This window comes from Tasmannia lanceolata, unplaced genomic scaffold, assembly GCF_043159265.1.
Source record: "Tasmannia lanceolata isolate RefF3 unplaced genomic scaffold, GAP_Taslan_0.1 ptg000016l, whole genome shotgun sequence".
In the NCBI taxonomy this organism is placed as follows: Eukaryota; Viridiplantae; Streptophyta; class Magnoliopsida; order Canellales; family Winteraceae; genus Tasmannia; species Tasmannia lanceolata.
In genome coordinates, this window is record NW_027518693.1 from 11793523 (window position 1) to 11813380 (window position 19858).

Genomic DNA, 19858 nt, shown 5'->3' on the forward strand with positions numbered 1-19858 from the left:
GAGAGAGAGAGAGAGAGAGAAAAGTTTCTCTAGTCGGCCGACTAGAGAACCTTCTCTAGTCCGCCGACTAGAGAACCTTCTCTAGTCCGCCGACCCAAAACACAGTGGGCCCACAATGTTTGGATGATCCAAAGCATTCATTTGATAGGCCCTGACATAGATAGGGTGTGCCCAAAAAATCAGTTCCATAGGATCATCTTAACCCTTCGATTTGTAGAGCTAAAAATTGGACAAATTAGTGAAGTTTTATACCCATCCATTTTAACCTCCACAAATCGTAGGGTTGGGATGATCCTATGGAGCTGATTTTTTGGGCACACCCTATCCATGTCAGGGCCTATTAAATGAATGCTTCGGATCACACAAAAACTGTGGGCCCGCACTGATTTTTTGGCGGACGGACTAGAAAACTTTTCTAGTCGGCCGACTAGAAAAATCAACCCCACACACACACACACACACACACATATATATATATATATATATATATATATATATATAGAGGAAAGTGTTTCTAGTCCGGCCGACTAGAGATCATTCTCTAGTCCGCCACCCAAAACACATGGGTCCCACATATTTTGTGGTGATCTAAAGCATTCATTTGGTAGGCCTCATCATAGATAGGATGTCCACAAAAATTCAGCTTCATAGGATCTTCTTAACCCTTCGATTTGTGGAGTTAAAAAATGGACAGATTTGTGGCGGTTTATAGCCGTCCATTTTAAGCTCCACAAATCATAGGGTTGGGATGATCCTATGAAGCTAATTTCTTGTGGACACCGTCTCTATGTCAGGCCCCATCAAATGAATGCTTTGCAGCACCCAAATATGTGGGACCCATGTGTTTTTGGGTGGCTGACTAGAGAATGATCTCTAGTCGGCCGGACTAGAAACACTTTCCTCATATATATATATATATATATATATATATATATATATATATGTAAAGCGGAATCCAAACACTACCAAACTCTTTGGATTCGGGTATGGGCCCACATTATTTGGATGATCCAAAGCGTTCATTTGATGGGTCCTGACATAGATAGGGTGTGCCCAAAAAATCAGCTCCATCGGATCATCCTAACCCTTCAATCTATGGACGAACCTTCAGCTGAGGGGGCAAACCTTAAACAAATTGAAACTACAGGGGTGTGTTTGTCACTTTTTAAACTATAGGGGTCGAAGTGGATGAGTCAGAAACTAGAGGGGGTGTAAATGTAATTATCCCTATTAACTATGCATTTTCCAAACGCCATCCATACTAAAACAAGACATTTTGCAAACGTCTCTCTTATCTTTCCAAATACGCCTCCATTTAATTGATACTTATTACTCATTCTCTGCTCTTGAATTCGGAAGGTTTCTAAACGATCTTTCATTTTACACATTTGGCTATCGAAAAGAAAAAGCTAAAGGACTTCCACTCTCCCGATACGCAAAAGACGTTTTGAACCCAAAACCCAAATATGGTAGCTCTCTCTCTCTCTCTCTCTCTCTCTCTCTCCCCAGAATGTCAAACTTATCCATCCCTCTTACCATAGCCTGTACAAAACCCATGAATTTAGATCGCCACAGTCATATTTTCCACGATTTTTGCTGTCCTCCTATCTTTCTCCCTCTATCTTCAATCACTCATGCCATGCCCTTCCGCATTCCAGCATTTTTTTCATCAATTTCACCATTGCCTTCTCTCCATTGCATGTCCAGGTTCGTTTTATTCCTTTTTTTTTTTTGTTCCTCTGCGGATTTTGATTATATTTTCTAGGGCTTTTTTCTTATCTGTCTTTTATTAATTCTGATTATATTTGAGATGGAAATTTGATTAATTTTATGGTTTATTTCCTGTAATGCTTTTCCTGTAATTGCTCTAATTTTTTCCTCAAGATAATGGTATTTGGGTTTATTCAGGATGTTAATGAATTGCTAATGTGGAAATTGTTTCTTTGACCCTGACGATAGTACTCCCAAGACCGTGCAATGTTGAGAATAAGAGTAGTGGATGTGTGCAGTGTGCTACAAAGCACTTACATGTGAAGAAACTTTGCAACGCCTTTCGTCATGGAAACACTGTTTTGGGCTTTTAGAGGTACTGTTTTAGGCTTTTAAATTCCATCTGTGTGTGTATTTCACTTATCTAGTATATTTTTAAATACGCACACACATGTCAATACATCAGTGTAACTTTCACTAATGAAAACACTGAATTATTTTGAGATCTTGCGGTTTCGTTTCACTTTTATTTTTATTGTCTTGGTGTTTTTATTTTGAGATCGATCTAGCGGAGCATAGCTTTTTTATTTGTTTTTATTTTATTTAGAGTACCTTCCCCAAGCTACTTTTGAAGGATTTAGATGCTTGCATTATGTTTGGATTTTGAGAATGCTTGCAATATTTGGAATATGTTTGGAGTGAGTATCAGGTCTCAAAATCCAAGTCCCTGTTCCCAGGGGATATTTCTTTTTTTGTGTTATAGAGAGCATGTAATTTTGTATAGCATGTTTGGTTCTCATTCTGTTTTCTCTTTGCTGAAATTTGATTATTTTGCCTACCGTTCCATGTTGGATCTTGCTTTTATTTGAAGTTCAGTTATTAATGTTGTTGTGTACTGTTTGCAGGAGTGTCCGAGAAAGTGTTCAGAGAAACATGGCTTGCAGCTGCATATGTGATTTATTGAGAAGAAAGTACAGATTGGTTATCGGAGGTACATATAACCATCTCTTACATTGGGTACCGGGAACTCTGGGCTTGGTATTTGGCATTTTTGCTATGTTTCCTAATTCTATTGCGTTTATAATTATGTAACAGAAACCTCCGAAATCTTTGTGCAACAAATGATCATGCTCTTGCACAGTGTTTCTTTTTTTGACTTAATGCAACAAGGATTGTCATCGACGTTGTTTGATGGGCCTCTCAAAGAGGTTCAGGTGCTCATTTTTCCATTTCACTTCCATATCTTTTTTCATCTATCCATAGAACTTATCTGATTTGTTTTATTTATTTATTTTAGTTACAAATAGATGGTCTGTCCGTTCTTTCTACCTCCTAATGTGAATTTTTTATATCTTTGCTCGCATATATTCAATTAAGCTATTTATTTTTTAAATTATTACAGCCTTTTTTCCCCTTCCACCCCGTGCATCGCAGCGTTAGTAGCATTTTTTATTTGCCGCTTGCAACTTTTTTATTTCTAATTTTGTTACGGATTCATGATTTGTTGGGAGAAATGTCATGAATTCCTTTGTTTTTGTTCTTAAATTTGTTATTTATTTCAATTATTCATTTTTTTTTTCCAAAATATATGTCCTCCTTTGGATGGATTTCTTATGGCTCTTCTGTTGAATTTTTCTCTATATCTTACTTATGAATGTTTCCTTTTCTTTTCTTTTTTTTAATCAAAAAATTATAAATCTTTCTTTTTTGGTCCACCCCGTGCATCGCACGGGTCTGCAACTTGTACATAAGTAAAGCGGAATCCTCTAAGCTGTGGTGGTGCCACGTGTCAGCCTATCCTCTATCCCGCAATTTTAAAAAGCCCTCTAGAAAGCTATTAAATCTCCTATTAAAATCTCATCTTAAATATCCTATAATATCTCTCCTAGCTCTGCAATTAAATCTCCTATAATATCTCTCCCTCTTTTAACTCCTGCAATTAATTGTCGTTTCGTTTGCTCATTAACTATATATCAACCCCCCATGTACTGAATTTAATAGCGAGTAATTTTTATGTAGCAATTTAATGATAAGGAGGAAAACCGATTTGATAAGGGACGATTGGTTTAGTAATTGGCATGGTCACTATTAATTAGGTGATTGTTAAAAATCAAATTAGTAATTGAATGCTGAAAATCTGATTTAGTTTCCTAAAAAACCGAAAACGTAATTAGTGGGGATCTTAATTAGTTAGGGAGAAGTTAATTCTAGCCGTAGCCGAATGTGGTAGCTATACACGCATTATTTGTGTATAGCCCCTCTAATCATCTGTGAATGTGCTGCCACGTGTCTCCCCCTCTTCACCGCGAAAATATACATGTTTCCACTGTGTATAAAGGCGAAAATCTACATGTTTCCACTGTATCGTCAGTTTGTCACATAATCTATTAATCCACACAGCTAATATACACGTTTCAACTGTATATAGCCCACGAATATACAACGTTTGGTCTGCGTATAGCCCATTTATATCCCGTAATAAAAGCAGAAATTCTTCCCAAACGTTGCAGTTATCTCCTTACAATCTCTATGTAGTTTCTTCTTCCCTTTCTAAAATTTGCTTTTTTCGAGGGTTCATTACAAATGAAAATAAAGGCAGCCTTTGATCTCCCCAAGGCCCAAAACTTACTGTCGTTTCACATGGTTTCTCCTCCCATTAAAAAAGGGAGAAGTCGTGGATTAGGATCAAACCCTTTTTTTCCTTCTCGAATGTGTTTTCTCTGATTATTGGTTTTGCAAAACAGTCAAGTTTTTCCTACAAAGGTATCTTCTTTCTATCCGATCTAGGGTTTCTCTAATGGCTTCGTTTGTCTCTGGATCTAGGGTTTCTCAAATATTAAATTTCCTTTTTTTTTTTGCTTCATATGTTTTTTCGTAAGCATGGCATCTATTTCTCCCCTGTTTCAAAGTTACATTTTTACGCCATATTTAGGTGGATGTATTGGGTTGTTTTTCTTTAAGAAATATAGGCTTCTTCATTTTGGATTTTGAGGTTACATTAAGCTGTATTTGCATCTTATTTTTAGATTCTCAGTTTTGCTAGGTTTTATCCTGATTCTATGTTATTTTTCTTTGAAGGCAAGAAGGGCAGAAGAATCGGGGAATTGACTTCGGTAGTACAGAAAGGGCTAAATTTCCCATAGAACGGTGTGAGAGCTGTATGGTGAGAAGGTTAACAATAGAGGGCTTTGTGCTATCGTAATCGTAAGTCACATTTTGGACTGATGAGTGATATGGAATATGCGTATAAATCTTTCTTTTTGGGCTGCGCCATGCATCGCACGGGTATGCAACTAGTCTAATATAATATCCTATTTTATTTAGGTTACCTCATCGAATCTACTTTCTTAACTAATCACCATCAGGATTATCCAATGGTAAGATCTCAACCTTGTTTAACATTGTGATCTCATATGTTCTAATAAATATAAAAGAAAGGGAAATGTTATCAGCACTACTGTATTTTAATTATCGCACTCCTCACTTTATTAAAAGTGAGGTATCGTCCGCACCATAGGATGATCCAAACCGTCCATTAGATGGACCACAGCCTAAATAGGTTGTGCCCGAGAAATCATTTCCATAGGTTGATCCTAGCCCTCCGATCTATAGAGGGTTAGGATCAACCTTCTAACATTATTGAGGTTCCTCGGGTCGGGTTGGCCTCAACCCGACCGAACCCGTCCCGAGTTGCACCCCTACTTTCAAGGTAAATGAAAGTTTGGTATGATTGGTCCGTTACTACAATTTTCAGACAATGTCATCACTATAAGAAGCCTTTTTGTTGGCAAACCTTAACAGCAACAAATCTTCTTTTATATAACCTTCTCCCGTGAAGTCCAAACGAAGACTGATAAAAAATTGAAAGCTGATAGAGTCACGGCAACAAAGTCTCAGTACTCACACAGATGATCATCTTGATGTACATATTAATTCGAAAGTATTTAGAAATTGGAACATTTCCTACATATATTGTAAAGGAAATAAGAGGAAGCTTGGTTTCCTAACCATGAAACTTCTAACATTGAGATTTTCCTGATTCCCTCGGATGCTGTCACTGACTTTCTTGATGATGATGATGCTTCAAAAGCCCTCTCAATTCAGGTTCCATTAACCTAATATTGTTGGCTTCCTCCAGCATTTCTTGATCAGGTTCCCTGTTTGGGCTAGGCATTTTCGAAATGTGATAGCATAATGTGTCTGTTTTCTTTTTGAGCTTCACCACCCAATTTTGTAGAGCATCTTCTTTCCTATAAAATTTGCTTACCCAGCAACAAAAAATAATTTAGTATTTAAACAGAGAAGATGAGAAGCTACATATCAAGAATCTTATTAATCCCTTGCACCATTTTACGCAAAACCCACTTACCTACGGAATATAACCTCTATTTCAGTCCATTTCTTCCTTCCCATGGGATCTCAATAGTAATTCCTGAGGTAAGAGGAATCTTCAAGTAAGAATTATCCTCTCGTTTGTCTATCTTTGTAGATCCCAACCCCAAGATATAAGTCTTTGATCTCATTCAGTGCAATCACAACATCTGTCATATCCATTCTTTCTGCTGGTGATTCTATAGAACATGACACACCGATTCTAACCAAAGAAACCAAGCACTCTCTACTTATTTGGCTCTTAATTTTTTCATTGCCAATTTCTCCTAAGAGCAGTTGTGGGTCTATAATCTACATCACCCGTTCAGGTATTGCCATCTTAGCAAATTGGTGAAGGCTTAGATTGTTATGAAACGTGTCATCAGTTGGTCTCTTTCCTATGAACATCTCTAATAGAAGTATTCCATAACTGTACACGTCTCCAGGAATACCAGCCTTTCCACCCATTCCATACTCTGCCATTTATAAACCCACAATTTTGACATAAAATAGTGAAATAAGGAACCATTGTTATATAAAGAGAGAGAATATATTCTACTATGATGGACAAACAATAATCTCATTTGCATCTGAGACATTAAGGCCAATTTTGAAGCATTACTTTGACACAAAACTATTAGAACTATTTGTTTGAATGTAAGGTACTATACGTAATGAAAATTTTAGGTATATAATTTTGAGACTGGATCAAAAGAGTTACATTTCTCTATTAGTAAAAAAATAAGACTTGATTTCCCATCCAAGGAAAAAGGAAATTAAATTTATTTAGAATATTAGAAACAAAATCGGTTCTTTTTAAAACATATTCATGAATATTCATGAATCGTATATGCGACGTAGGGAATGTGTTTATAGATGTAGGCGGATTAATAAATGTCCTGATTTACATGCAATTTGGATCTAATTAAAACCCTTCAAGATATACTTAAATAATAAAAGAATAGAAAGCTATTACCTGGAGCAAGATACCCGATAGACCCCTTTGTCTCGATTGAGCTATTTTGATTTCCGGATAAATTAGAGGATCCTTCATTAAGGAACACTGCTAATCCAAAATCAGCCACGCGGGCATTCATGTCGCCATCAAGTAGAACATTGTTTGGCTTTAGATCACGATGAACTATTGGTGGTTGACAATGGTGGTGAAGATAATCCAATGCCGAGGCTACATCAATGGCTATGTCTAACCTTTGAATGAGTGTCAAATGCTTCGATTGACGTTCCCCTCCTTTTGGATGCAACCACATCTCAAGACTCCCATTAGGCATGAACTCCAAAACTAGAGCTTTAAAATCACTACCTTTAAAGTCAATGCTTAAGCAGGCAGTGATAATCTTAACAAGATTCCGATGTCGGATATTTCTCATGGCTTCGCATTCTGCTACAAAACCCTTAGAGGCTCCTCGTTGTTGAAGGTTGAGCACTTTCACTGCAACAACTGTTTTATTGTGCTCTATAATTCCCATATATACAGAACCAAAGCTTCCCGTGCCAAAGCTTCCCGTGCCGATCAAATTGGTCGTAGAAAAACCGTTAGTTGCATTAAGGTGCTCGGCATAAGAAACTTTTAAATGACGATCCGCATTGAAAGAAGTAGGAACAATTTTCTTTCTTGACTTTCTTTTCCAATATAGAACCACAAAGAAGCATGAGATCAAAATTGAACATACAATTGTACCCGTTACTGGGAGTATAAGGGCAAGAAAGTTACTCTGTTTCTTAGTATCTTGGTTGGGGCATGCGGGCAACATCAAGTTTTGGATGCCTGCACAGGGTTTGCTGTTTCCGATGACTGAAATTGCACTTTTATTTTTAAATATTCCTTCTTTTGGTACTTCACCCTCGAGATCATTGAAAGATAGGTTCAAATAGCGTATTCAAATAGCGTAGATTAGTAAACTTCTCCAAATATTTTGGGATCGGCCCAGACAGGTTATTGCGCGAAAGATCTAGCTCTTGGATACCTTCTAAATTTCTCAACGATTGAGGAATGGTTCCTTGAAAGAAGTTACCACCAATGTAAAGGTATTCAAAAGTAAGACAATTTCTTAGTGCAAGCGGAATCTCACCTAACAATTTATTGTCTGAAATATCCAATCTCTGAAGAAATTTCAGGTCAAAATCTGAAGGTAAGGACCCAATGAAAGAATTTCGGGACAAGTTGAGGGAATTCGATAAAGAAGGAACGCTGAGAACTTGTACTGGTATCGTGCCAGTGAAGTTGTTATCAGAAAGTTCTATTACTTGAAGATATTTACATTTTTCAAGGGTGGAAGGTATAATAATTCCCTGTAAATAATTTTGATACAAGTAGAGTTCATTCAGATGAGTAAGGTTGCCAATGAAAGAATTTCGGGACAAGTTGAGGGAATTCGATAAAGAAGGAACGCTGAGAACTTGTACTGGTATCGTGCCAGTGAAGTTGTTATCAGAAAGTTCTATTACTTGAAGATATTTACATTTTTCAAGGGTGGAAGGTATAATAATTCCCTGTAAATAATTTTGATACAAGTAGAGTTCATTCAGACGAGTAAGGTTGCCAATGGAAGATGGAATTTGACCAGAAAGTCTATTTCTTGACAAGTACAAACCCTCCAACCTGGTAAGCTTCCCAATACCAATTGGGATGGGACCAGTGAGAATGTTATTATCCATATCCGGTGCTGTTAAGCTCAGAAGATTCTCATTCCCCACGGGAATACTTCCAAATATCTGATTTCTGCCTAAAGATAGGTGTGATAGATTGATTGAGAGGTTAGCTATAGAGCTGGGCAATGCACCATTGAGATTATTTAGAACTGCATCTAAAAAATCAAGATTGCTACAATTTGTCAAAGATGTAAGGAAACCCAAGTCGTCACCACCCTTGGTTCCGAGTTGATTCCTGCCTAAATTCAAGTATTGGAGACCTTGTATGTTTCCTAGATCCAAAGGCACAGACCCATCAAAATTACACTTAATAAATTCGATTTCTATGAGCCCCGAAGCATTGGATAATGAAATTGGTATGGGTCCTTTAAATTGGTTCTCTCCTACATAAAGATATTGAAGGCTTGGCAGAGTGAGGCCCAAGTCGGGTGGAAGGCTACCAAAAAATTGGTTCCCCGTCACATCAAAAAGTAGTAAAGATGAGAGATTGTAAAGTGTGGTAGGAATCATACCAGACAGTTCATTGTTATCAATTTGAAGATATTCCAAACCTGCTATTCGGCCTAGCTCGTCTGGAATTCATCCCTCCAGAGAATTGTTGCTTAGATAAAGATCAGTGAGAGATGAAAGGTTCCGAACAGAAGGCGGGATGCTTGCTGTGAGATTGTTATATGCAAGATACAGTATACGAAGCTTTGAAAGAGAGGTAAGAACCTCAGCAGGAATTTTTCCAACAAGCTCATTGTGAGTTAAGTCAATGGTCTTGAGTTGAGTGCAATGGCTCAAGTTGGTTGGAATCTCACCTTGAAAAAAATTCCTGCTAAGATTGAGAGTCTGCAATTGGGACAATCGACCAATTTCTTGAGGGATTTCTCCATGGAATGTGTTGTTCCGGAGGTTGAATTCTGCGAGGAAGGTGAGGTTTGCTATGGAGGGAGAAATTGGTCCCAACTAAGTTCAGACCCACAAGCTTCAAGGAGATAACCCGCTGATTTTGGCGATTGCATTTAATGCCATACCAATCGCAGAAGTGAAGAGAATCATTCCATGATCTCAAGATAGCTAGAGGATCTTCTATTTGATTCATGAAGGCGAGAAGAGCAAGACGATCAGTCTCATTTGCGAGTAATAAGGTGGTAGGAGTGGCGGCCGATTCCAACAGCAAGAAGTGGGCGTGTGAGAAAAACGTGAAAAGGATAAGAAATGAGCAGAACTCTCTACAATGACAACTCACACAGAAAAACTCCATAGGATTAGAGAAAACTCAAAGTCATGAGATACAGAACCTTGGTACTCTGGACTTGTACTCTGGACTTGAATTTATAACCAAGAGAAGAATACTCATATATGGAGTTTTCAGGCTGTCTACACTTACACATCTATAAGCTTATTGTCACGCCCCCTACGCTACTGTGTAAATATTGTCCGGTTCTGGTCCTTTTACCCTCCCAGGTTTTGTTTTCCGGCAGCACTAACCGTGCCTGACCCACTCCGCGGGGCCCACCCCTTCGAGATGCTGAAAATGCGTCTACACAAGAGAAGGAGAATTCACATATACAGCCCTTGAACTTTCTGTCTTTTTCCGATGTGGGATCTTACACTTATGCCCTTTTCTAACCTCTTAAAAACTTGATAATAAAAGCACATATTTTCTAAATCAATAGATTGTGTGCATATTTTCTACATGAATTTCCAGTTTGTTGAAATTCCACACACAGACAATATAGAAGTCAGGTTCATTCTCTCAATTTTTTTGGTAGACAAGGTGGGACTGAACGAGTGGAAATGGGTCACACACTCTCTAAAATGAATGGTTTTGAAGGTCAGTTCAACAACCTAGAAGGTTCATGGAAAGTTCCTCATAAAAAGCCCCCTGTCAAAATTACACAAAGGACATTCAAAGTCAAGGGAGTGCCACACCCCCGACCCACTGTGTAAATATGGTCTGGTTTCGGGTCTTTTACCCTCTTTGGTTTTGTTTTCCAACAGCACTATCCGTGCCTAGCCCACTCCGCGGGGTCCACCCCTTCGAGATGCTGAAAATGCGTCTACACAAGAGAAGGAGAATTCACATATACAGCCCTTGAACTTTCTGTCTTTTTCCGATGTGGGATCTTACACTTATGCCCTTTTCTAACCTCTTAAAAACTTGATAATAAAAGCACATATTTTCTACAATGAATAGATTGTGTGCATATTTTCTACATGAATTTCCAGTTTGTTGAAATTCCACACACAGACAATATAGAAGTCAGGTTCATTCTCTCAATTTTTTTGGTAGATAAGGTGGGACTGAACGAGTGGAAAATTCCTCATAAAAAGCCCCTTGATGAAATTCCACAAAGACATTCAAAGTCGAGGCAGTGCATGTTGGAATAATAATTCAAACGGTGTCTTGTGGGGCCCAGCCAAGCCTACCCAAGTGTTTTTAGTTTGAACGTTAAAAGTTGTGATAGAGTCCGGCTATATTCAAAAGTAGTGTCTTCTAGAATATTTTAGAAGCTATTCTAGAGTTAGTCATGTGAGAGTTTTTTTATTTGTTCTTATCTTTAATAGTCATGCTATAGGTAGAATTCGATTAGAAAATGAAATTCTAGAAACGGTGTTTTGTGTTAACAACAGTGGCATCTATATATGTAGTTGTTTTATGATTACGAGTGTTATGAATAAAAAAGTGCTGTTTTCTTCTTTCAACGGTGAATAAAAAAGTGTCGTTTTCTTCTTTCAACAGTGAAACTGTAAATACCCAAAAATATCCCCACTTATATGAGAGAAAGACGGTTGGTAATAAGGCGTTCTTGATTCAAAAGCTTGTACACTTGAAGTTTAACGAGAATGTGCCAGTTGTAGAGCACTTGAATGAAATGCAGAGCATCGCGAATCATCTTGCAGCTATGAAGATGGTGCTAGATCATGAGCTACAAGAACTGTTATTGCTAAGCTCATTGCCTGACAGTTGGGAGACTCTTCTCGTATCCCTTAGTAACTTGGTGCCCAATGGTATTGTCACCATGAGCCAAGTTACAAGCATTTTATTGAATGAAGTGAGAACAAAATTTGTAGATTCCTAGCATTCCCAAGCATTAGTCACTGAAGGACGGGGGAGATCAAAGGATAGGAAAAATTACATGCCGTAGCAAATCAAGAGGAAGATCCAAGTCAAGAAATGGATTGGTTTGTTTTCATTGTAGGAAGCCTGAACATATGAAGAGGGATTGTAGAAAATTCAAAAGTGAGCAAAAGAAAGGAAAAGGTAGTCAAGAAAGTAGAGAAACTCAAGACACCACTGCAGTGGCATCGAGTGAAGTTGTGGTCTTCTCGATATGTGGTGAAGGTTGTGTTACCATAGTGTCTAATGGGTCGAATTGGGTGATTGACTCAGGAGCCTCCTTTCATGCCACCTCAAACAGAGATTTCTTTACCACGTATAAGTTGGGTGACTTTGGTTCGGTAAGAATGGGAAATGATGGTGTATCAAAGATTGTTGGCATTGGTGATGTTTGTATTACTATCAATGTTGGATTCAAGTTGATACTCAAAGATGTGAGGCATGTTCTTGACCTCAGATTAAATCCCATCTTAAGGGGAAAGCTTCATGATGAAGGGTATGTATCACAGTTTGGGAATGGAGTGTGGAAGTTGAGAAAATGCTCTCTTCTTGTGGCAAGAGGCAATAAGTGTTGCTCCCTCTACAAGACAGAAGATCAGTTATCTAAGGGCAAGATAAATTCCCTTGAAGAATATCTACCAGATTTATGGCATCGGCGACTTGGGCACTTGAGCGAGAAAGGTTTGGAAATTTAGGTGAAGAACAGTTCCCTTTCAAAACTTAAGGTGCGTCCTTAACCCCTTGTGATCATTATTTAGTTGGAAAACAACCTTCCAACTACATAAGGTTTCTTTCTCTCATTCTAAAGCTAACCAGAAAACTAACATCCTTGATTTAGTTTATTGATGTATGTGGCCCTATGACTATAAAAACTCTTGGTGGTACATTGTATTTTGTTTCTTTTATTGGTGATGCATCCATGAAAGTTTGGACCTATGCTATGAAGAGCAAAGATGAAGTATTTGAAATCTTTCAAAGGTTTCATGCTATGGTTGAGAGGTAAACATCTAAGGCATTTAAATGTCTCCGCTTGAATAATGGCAAAGCGTACACCTCAAGAAAGTTTCATGTTATGGTTGAGAGGCAAACGTCCAAGGCATTGAAATGTCTCCGCTCGGATAATGGGGGAGAGTACACCTCAAGAAAGTTCAAGGATTAGCGAAGCATGGCGTTAGACATGAGAAAACCATCCCTTACACGCCACAGCACAATGGTGTTGCAGAAAGAATGAACCGCACAATACTTGAAATGATTTGAAGCATGCTTTCATCGGCAAAGTTAGCTAAGGAGTTTTAGGGTGAAGCCATGTGTACAGCGTACTACTTGATAAATATATCTCCTTCATCGCCATTAGAAGGAGAGGTTCCAGAAAGAGTATAGACAGGCAAAGATGTGTCCTACTCACAGTTGTGAGTGTTTGGATGCAAGCCCTTTATGCATGTACCTAAGGAGAATCGAAGCAAGCTTGATGACAAGGCAATCCAATGTGTATTTTTGGTTTATGGTGATGATGGGGGTACAGGTTATGGGATCCCAAGTTTAAGAAGTTGCATAAAAGCCGCGATGTGGTTTTTCACGAAGCTCAAAAGATTTTTTATTTTGGTAAGGAAGAAACACCAAAAGAAGTTGTAGTTGAGATCATGGTTTTAAATTTTGATCGAAATTTCGGATTTCGGTGGAGACCGACACTGACATGACGGAAAACCGAAACAATATATTATTTCGGCCGAAATTTCGATATTTTCGAAATTTCACCCAAAAAACATGTTTTTTAAATTAATTTAATATTTCACGGAAATTTCGACTGAAATTACCAAAATTTCGGTAATTTCAGCTGAAATTTAATATTGAATAAAATAATCTTTTCGGTTCAGTACCAGATTTAGACCGAAATTTCAAAATTTCAGGGGTCCGAAACCGGTACCGAAACCGAAATTTTAAACCTTGGTTGAGATACCAAAACGTCAAGTCCCCTTACCCACAATGATGACGATGAGCAACAAGTTGATGAAGAGGAAGATCAGACATGGGGTGGTGAGGCCCCTCAAATAGATGAAGATGATGTATGTGAGGATGTGCATGGTGATACCGAGCAGGGGGAGCCGCCCTCTCAAGAAGAGCCATCTATGTTGAGAAGATCAGAAAGAGAAAGAAAGGCCTCCACTAGATATCCGTCATCAGAGGATGTGACTCTCACAAGAGGTGAACTGGAAACCTTTAAAGAAGCCATGACACATGAGCATAAAGAACAGTGACAGAAGGCTATGCAAGAAGAGCTAAATTCCTTGCATAAGAACAAGACCTATGAGTTAGTTGAGTTGCCAAATGGTCGAAAAGCTTTGAAGAATAAGTGGGTATTCAAAGTGAAGAATGAAGATGACAAGAAGAATATGAAGTACAAGGCAAGGCTAATTGTGAAAAGATTTAGGCAGAAAAAGGGAGTTGACTGCTAGCCATACATAGCAAGATGAAGTACAAGCCAAGATGAGATTTTCTCCCGTGGTCTAACTGCTAGCCTAGAGTTGGAAGTTGAACAACTAGATGTCACGACTGCTTTCTTCCATGGAGACTTGAATGAAGAAATTTACATGGAACAGTTAGATGGGTTTCATCATTCATGTAAAGGGAAGCGCACATGGTTTGCAGGTTGAAGAAGAGCTTGTACAGCTGGAAGCAAGCTCCATGACAGTGGTTTAAGAAGTTCAATTCATTTATGATGGATCAAGGGTATAAAAGAACGGCTCCTAATCACTGTGTGTATGTCAGAAAGTTTTTTGGTAGTAATTTTATTATTCACTTATTATATATAGATGATATGCTTATTGTTGGTCAAGATGCTAACCTCATTGGCAGGTTAAAGAAAGAGTTGAACCAAGTCTTTGACATGAAAGACCTAGGGCCGGTAAAGTAGATTTGGTATGACAGTGAAGCGTGATAGAAGAAACAAGAAGCTATGGCTATCACATGAGAAGTACATTGAGAAAGTACTTGAAATGTTCAATATGAAGAATGCCAAGCCCGTTAGCACTCCACTAGTTGGTCACTTCAAGCTGAGTAAGAAGTTGTCTCCAACCAGTAACGAAGAGAAGAAAGAGATGGAGAAGATTCCCTATTCGTCTGCCATAGGGATAATGTATGTTATGGCTTGTACAAGGCCTTACATAGCATATACAACCGGTGTAGTAGGTAGATATCTGACAAATCCTGGCAAGCAACATTGGAAAGCTGTAAAGTGGATATTGAGGTATCTAACAAGCACTTCAAAACAATGCTTGTGTTTTGGAAACACATCACCCAAGGTGGAAGGCTATACAGATGCAGACATGACAAGAGATATGGACAAGAGGAAGCCTACTTCAAGCTACTTGTTTACTTTTGTAGGGGGAGCTATCTCATGGCAATCGAAGCTACAAAAATGTGCTCCATTGTCAACTATGGAGGCGGAGTACATTGTTGCCATGGAAGCCTGTAAGGAGATGCTATGGGTGAAGCATTTTCTTATAGAATTCGGTTTGGATCAAAAGGAATACGTAGTCAGATGCGACAGTCAGAGTGCCATTGATTTGAGCAAGAATGCTACTTACCACTCTAGGACCAAGCACATTGATGTGCGGTACCACTGGATTAGAGATATTATGGAGAATCGGTTGTTGGAGATCAACAAGATTCACATCAATTGGAATCCATCAGACATGATGTCGAAGACAACGCCAAAGGAGAAGTATGAGCTATGTAGGGCTTTGGCAGGCATGGGTGCCACGTAAGCATCCAATTCAGAGATCCTCCTTCATTGTGCTAGAGGGGGAGATTATTGTGGGTCTATCCCTATAAAGAGGCCACATACTCACACGTCTCTCAATTAATAAAAAAGAGAGTAGTGGGTGGGTTTTCACGAGTGAAAAAAAAATGTCAAAAAGAGAAACAAAGAGAGGAGAGAGGAAAGAAAGAAAAAAAAGGAAAAAAACCAAAGTGGGTTTTCTCTTGAGTGATTTAGGTTTTTGCCTGGGGGATAAAATCCAAAAGGGGTTTGGAATCTAACCTATTGAAGATTGAAGTCTTTGAAGAGAATGAAAGAAGAGGAAGAAGAAGCCAAAACTAGGGTTCTGAAGTGGTTCTTGGAGAAGAAGAAGAAGATCTCTCACGCTTGGTTCTTTAAGGTGGGAAAGCATTCTCTTGCAAGGGATTTTTGAGGTCAACCTGTATTTCCTCTAAGATTTCATTGTTAATCTTCTATGCTTGTGTATACCTCAAGTTTTGGAAAAACTTGAGAAGAAAGATTTTGTATTCCTCCCTTAGTGGATTTCTTTCGGAGTTTGTCCCGTGGTTTTTCCCTTCACATCAGAGGGTTTTCAACATTAAAGCGCCTGTTCTTGATTGTGCTTTGATGGATTGGTATTTTTGTGCTTTGGTATTTTTTGTTCGTGGCCAGTTTCTTGATTCATAGATAGAAGGGGGAAATTTATTTGTTGCGGTCAATCTGTGTGTTTCACCAACAGTTGGCCTCTAGCGCAATTGGTTGACGCTCTGTTCTGCGACCTTGATGTCAGAGTTTCAATCCCAGCCTACCTACCAAAAACAATGGTATTCTAAATATCTAATATTGACAATAAGGGGTATTAATAAGTTGCAACGATCATGTTACATTAGAATACCCAAACGAAGTGTATACAAGAATGACCATTGAGGCATTGCCTATCTACTATAGTCCCCAACGATTGATTCTTAGGATTGGTGGCTTGCACTTATATCCACTGCATTCCACTTTCAAGTAGGGGTGCAACTCGAGTCGGGTTCAACTCGATTTTTTGGGCGGGTTGGGTTGGGTTACGGGTTGGGAAATGCAAGATGCACAAGTAAGCTTCATAATGGTTGATACTTGGTGCATTATATATTTATACACACACTAACATGTGTATTATTTCTAAAATTTTAAATTACAGAATGCCACTTGGCACTTGCACCCTCAGTAGTGTTCAATCTACATTTATGCACCAAGTTTTCGACTTTCAATATTGGATCCATTAGTTTCTTAACTAGAAACTAGTGCATCACTATATCATTGACCCTTCATTTCTGATTTTCTATATTGGACCCATTAGTGTCTTAAGTAGATGAATTACATGGCATCCGTGCATATTTTTTGAGGAAAAATATTCGCCGCAGAAGTACAAGTGAGGCCAACATATATAGATGATCTAAACACGATTCAATATGGAAATCGGGTCGGCCTGGGTTGCGTTGGGTTGGGTTGAGGAAATTGTTCCTCGGGTCGGGTTGAACCTCGCCGGATTAGGTCGGGCTGGGTTAGAAAAATCGTTTTTTCACATATCCATCTAGTAAGTAGTCTCCTGAACAGTTTTTAAAACAAAAAATGTTAAACGTACTACATTCAATGGGAAAAAGCTTATCTTATAATTTTAATGTTATCGTGATAAATTGAATGTTTTTGATATTATATGATAAAACACATTTGTAATAGCGACCCAGTTAACACTGGATCGGGTTTTCGTATTCCCTTAATCTACGGATGTGATCTCTCTTCATAATGAGACTTGGACCTAATCAACAGATGAGATGCTTTTTTGGGTTTTTTTCAAATAAGTATTTAGATGTTGGTGTTTTCACCCTTAAATAAGATTCTGACCAAGGGAAATGATATATTCACCCCTTTTTTTAATTGGGAACGACTAAAGAAAATGAGATAAGAATATTGGACATAGATTTGCTAGGCAATTTTGCGGAAAGCCATTTCGCGGCTCACTTTTGCAGGAGAGAACAACCACCTCTGATGAATTAGAATAAGACAAAATCAGGAAAAAAAAAGTGAACCTTTGTGGCTTTTTTCTCCTGCAAAATTGAGACGCAAAATGGCTTTCCTCGAAATTGCCTAGCAAATCTATGTCCAATATTCTTATTTCTCATTATTCTTTAGTTGGCTTGAAGCACCTCTTTAATTACCCAACTTACCGCTATTATTTGTGTTACCCACTCTTTAGACACTCACTTACATCCTCATCTTCATCTCTCTACCATACAACCATGAAATTAGTTAAATTTAGCTTGTTCGGACAATTTTAATTCATTAGTTACCCTATACTTTGTAGTTTATCAATCAGACCTTTTATTTTCCATTGCAATAAAATTCCTTATTTCATACTTAGAATTCCTTTTTCAATTTATGTCTCTCTTAATATTATCTGTCTTGTAGATCTAGCTTTAAAACAAATATTGCTAAAAGTTTTGATAACAGATTTCATGATGCAACACTGTTGCAGCACTGACCCACACTGCATCCAGACATGAACACCACACAAAGAAAGGCCTTGTCGAATTGGCTGCATTTGAAGCACTCACCTTTATATTATAATTTTACTTGTTTCAGTGCATTGGAAATCTTATATAGTAGCATAGCATACCATCATTTTCACGTAACCATGGTAAATTGGCTATTGCTGAAAGGGAGATGATTTTTTCACCCCTGTAGGATTATGTGCTCCCCTTTTAACGTGAATTGTGGGCAACTTTAACGCTTTTTGACGTCAAATCACGCTACAAGGGGGCGCATAATCCTACAAGTGAGGAGAAAAAATCATCGCCCTTGCTGAAATTATGCGATAAAAAGATCTTTACCATCAATAAGCCCGATATTCCTACTCCTGGTTTTTCTTTGTTTTCTTTGGTTAATTGGTTGTTCCCCTTGGAGGTACTATTCCTGACTATCTATTCACAACAAATACAATAAGTTTTCGTTGTATAGGGCAGTGATATTCTCTCCCCCCCATCCCTTCTTTAACAGTTTTCGTTAACTTTTATGAAGGGGTGGAGAAGCAATCGTTAACTCCAAAAGCATAAAAGTTAACGATTTCTGTTGGGGTGGGGATATCACTCCCCAATAAATATTGTAAAATAAAGGATTGTCTATTAAACTTGGATACCTTATAGAGAATTCAATCAATGCTTACATAGAGCACTTAGTTATAAACAAGGTTTAAAATTTCGGTTTCGGTAACTGATGGGGTCCAAAATCTGCAACCAATCTGCTGTTGACACGTGGCCCTCACAGGGACCACTGCAAAGCCAACACCTGTCCCTGCTAGGTATGACACCTGGACCAATCAGGGACTTCCACCTGCCCCTCCTAGGTATGAGACCTGGTCCATACAGGGGCTACCACCTGTCCTGGACAGGTGGCTCGGAACCACTATAAATAGCCCTCATTTGTGCTAAGGTGGGGGATCTGAGATCGAAAACCCTAAGCTTTTTGCTCTGACATTGCTCTGCACTCCTGCTCATACTAACTTGAGTGTCGAAGTGCCCGTCCGGAGCACCACTCCGGGTTGGTCTTCTGACCCTTTGTTTCCTTGTCTGTGCCCTTGTGCAGCGCAGGACTCCATTAGCCCTTCGACGGTGGCTTGTCAAATCAGCCCTTCAGCTGTGGCGTGCCAGATCAGCCCTTCCGGCCCTACCATAACCTGTTACCAATTTTAGACCTAACAGATTTGGCGCCATCCGTGGGACGCCGGAACAAAAAGCTGTTCGAAACCTCACTCAAGCAATGGTAGGGAAAAACGGAAAGCATGTGCCAACCTCCCGGACGACCCGGGCTACAGCCCCCCGCGAAGGAAGAAGCGAGCGACTAGCCTCGCAGATAGAGGCCGGGGCGATAGGGGAGCAAAGTCCGACCCGTTCGGACCGCTCAGACCCTACCCCGACCCCAAGGGAGATGCGGGCCCTTTTTCAAGAAATGACCGCTGTGATTGCGCAGTTCAGGAATCCGGCTCCCGCACTCCAGCAGCACCCAGTCGAGGCTTCTCAGCCCACCCAGAGGAGGGGAAGCTCCCGCAGAGAGCACACGCCCCTGCCCCGGGAACAGACTCTTCACTCCACAAGACGAGATCACCTCTCCCGGGACAAGCATGTGCGCCCCGAGCCTCGCCTACATCATCGGTCACGATCTCCCTCCGTACAAAGGCATGGCAGCAGGAGAGACCCCGCGCA

The 19858-nt window shown here is 39.2% G+C and overlaps 1 long non-coding RNA gene and 1 pseudogene across 4 annotated transcripts in view; one reads left to right on the top strand and one right to left on the bottom strand.

Annotated features, from left to right (window-relative positions):
* Positions 1–19858, top strand: part of LOC143847829 (uncharacterized) — a 47400-nt gene that overhangs the window by 4294 nt on the left and 23248 nt on the right. The window contains exons 5-9 of one of the 3 annotated variants that reach the window (XR_013235243.1): positions 1960–2086; positions 2616–2701; positions 2806–2924; positions 4789–4914; positions 5035–5087. This is a non-coding gene — a long non-coding RNA (uncharacterized LOC143847829). Of the gene's footprint in view, positions 1–1959; positions 2087–2615; positions 2702–2805; positions 2925–4788; positions 4996–5034; positions 5088–19858 lie in introns of all 3 variants that reach the window. The other 2 variants (XR_013235242.1, XR_013235244.1) reach the window with 2 other exon arrangements.
* LOC143848826 (putative LRR receptor-like serine/threonine-protein kinase At3g47570 pseudogene) lies at positions 5394–7853 on the bottom strand (annotated as a pseudogene). Its single transcript, XR_013235480.1, has 2 exons — positions 7058–7853; positions 5394–5960 (listed from the first exon to the last, which is right to left on the bottom strand). The product of XR_013235480.1 is annotated as a putative LRR receptor-like serine/threonine-protein kinase At3g47570 pseudogene (transcript).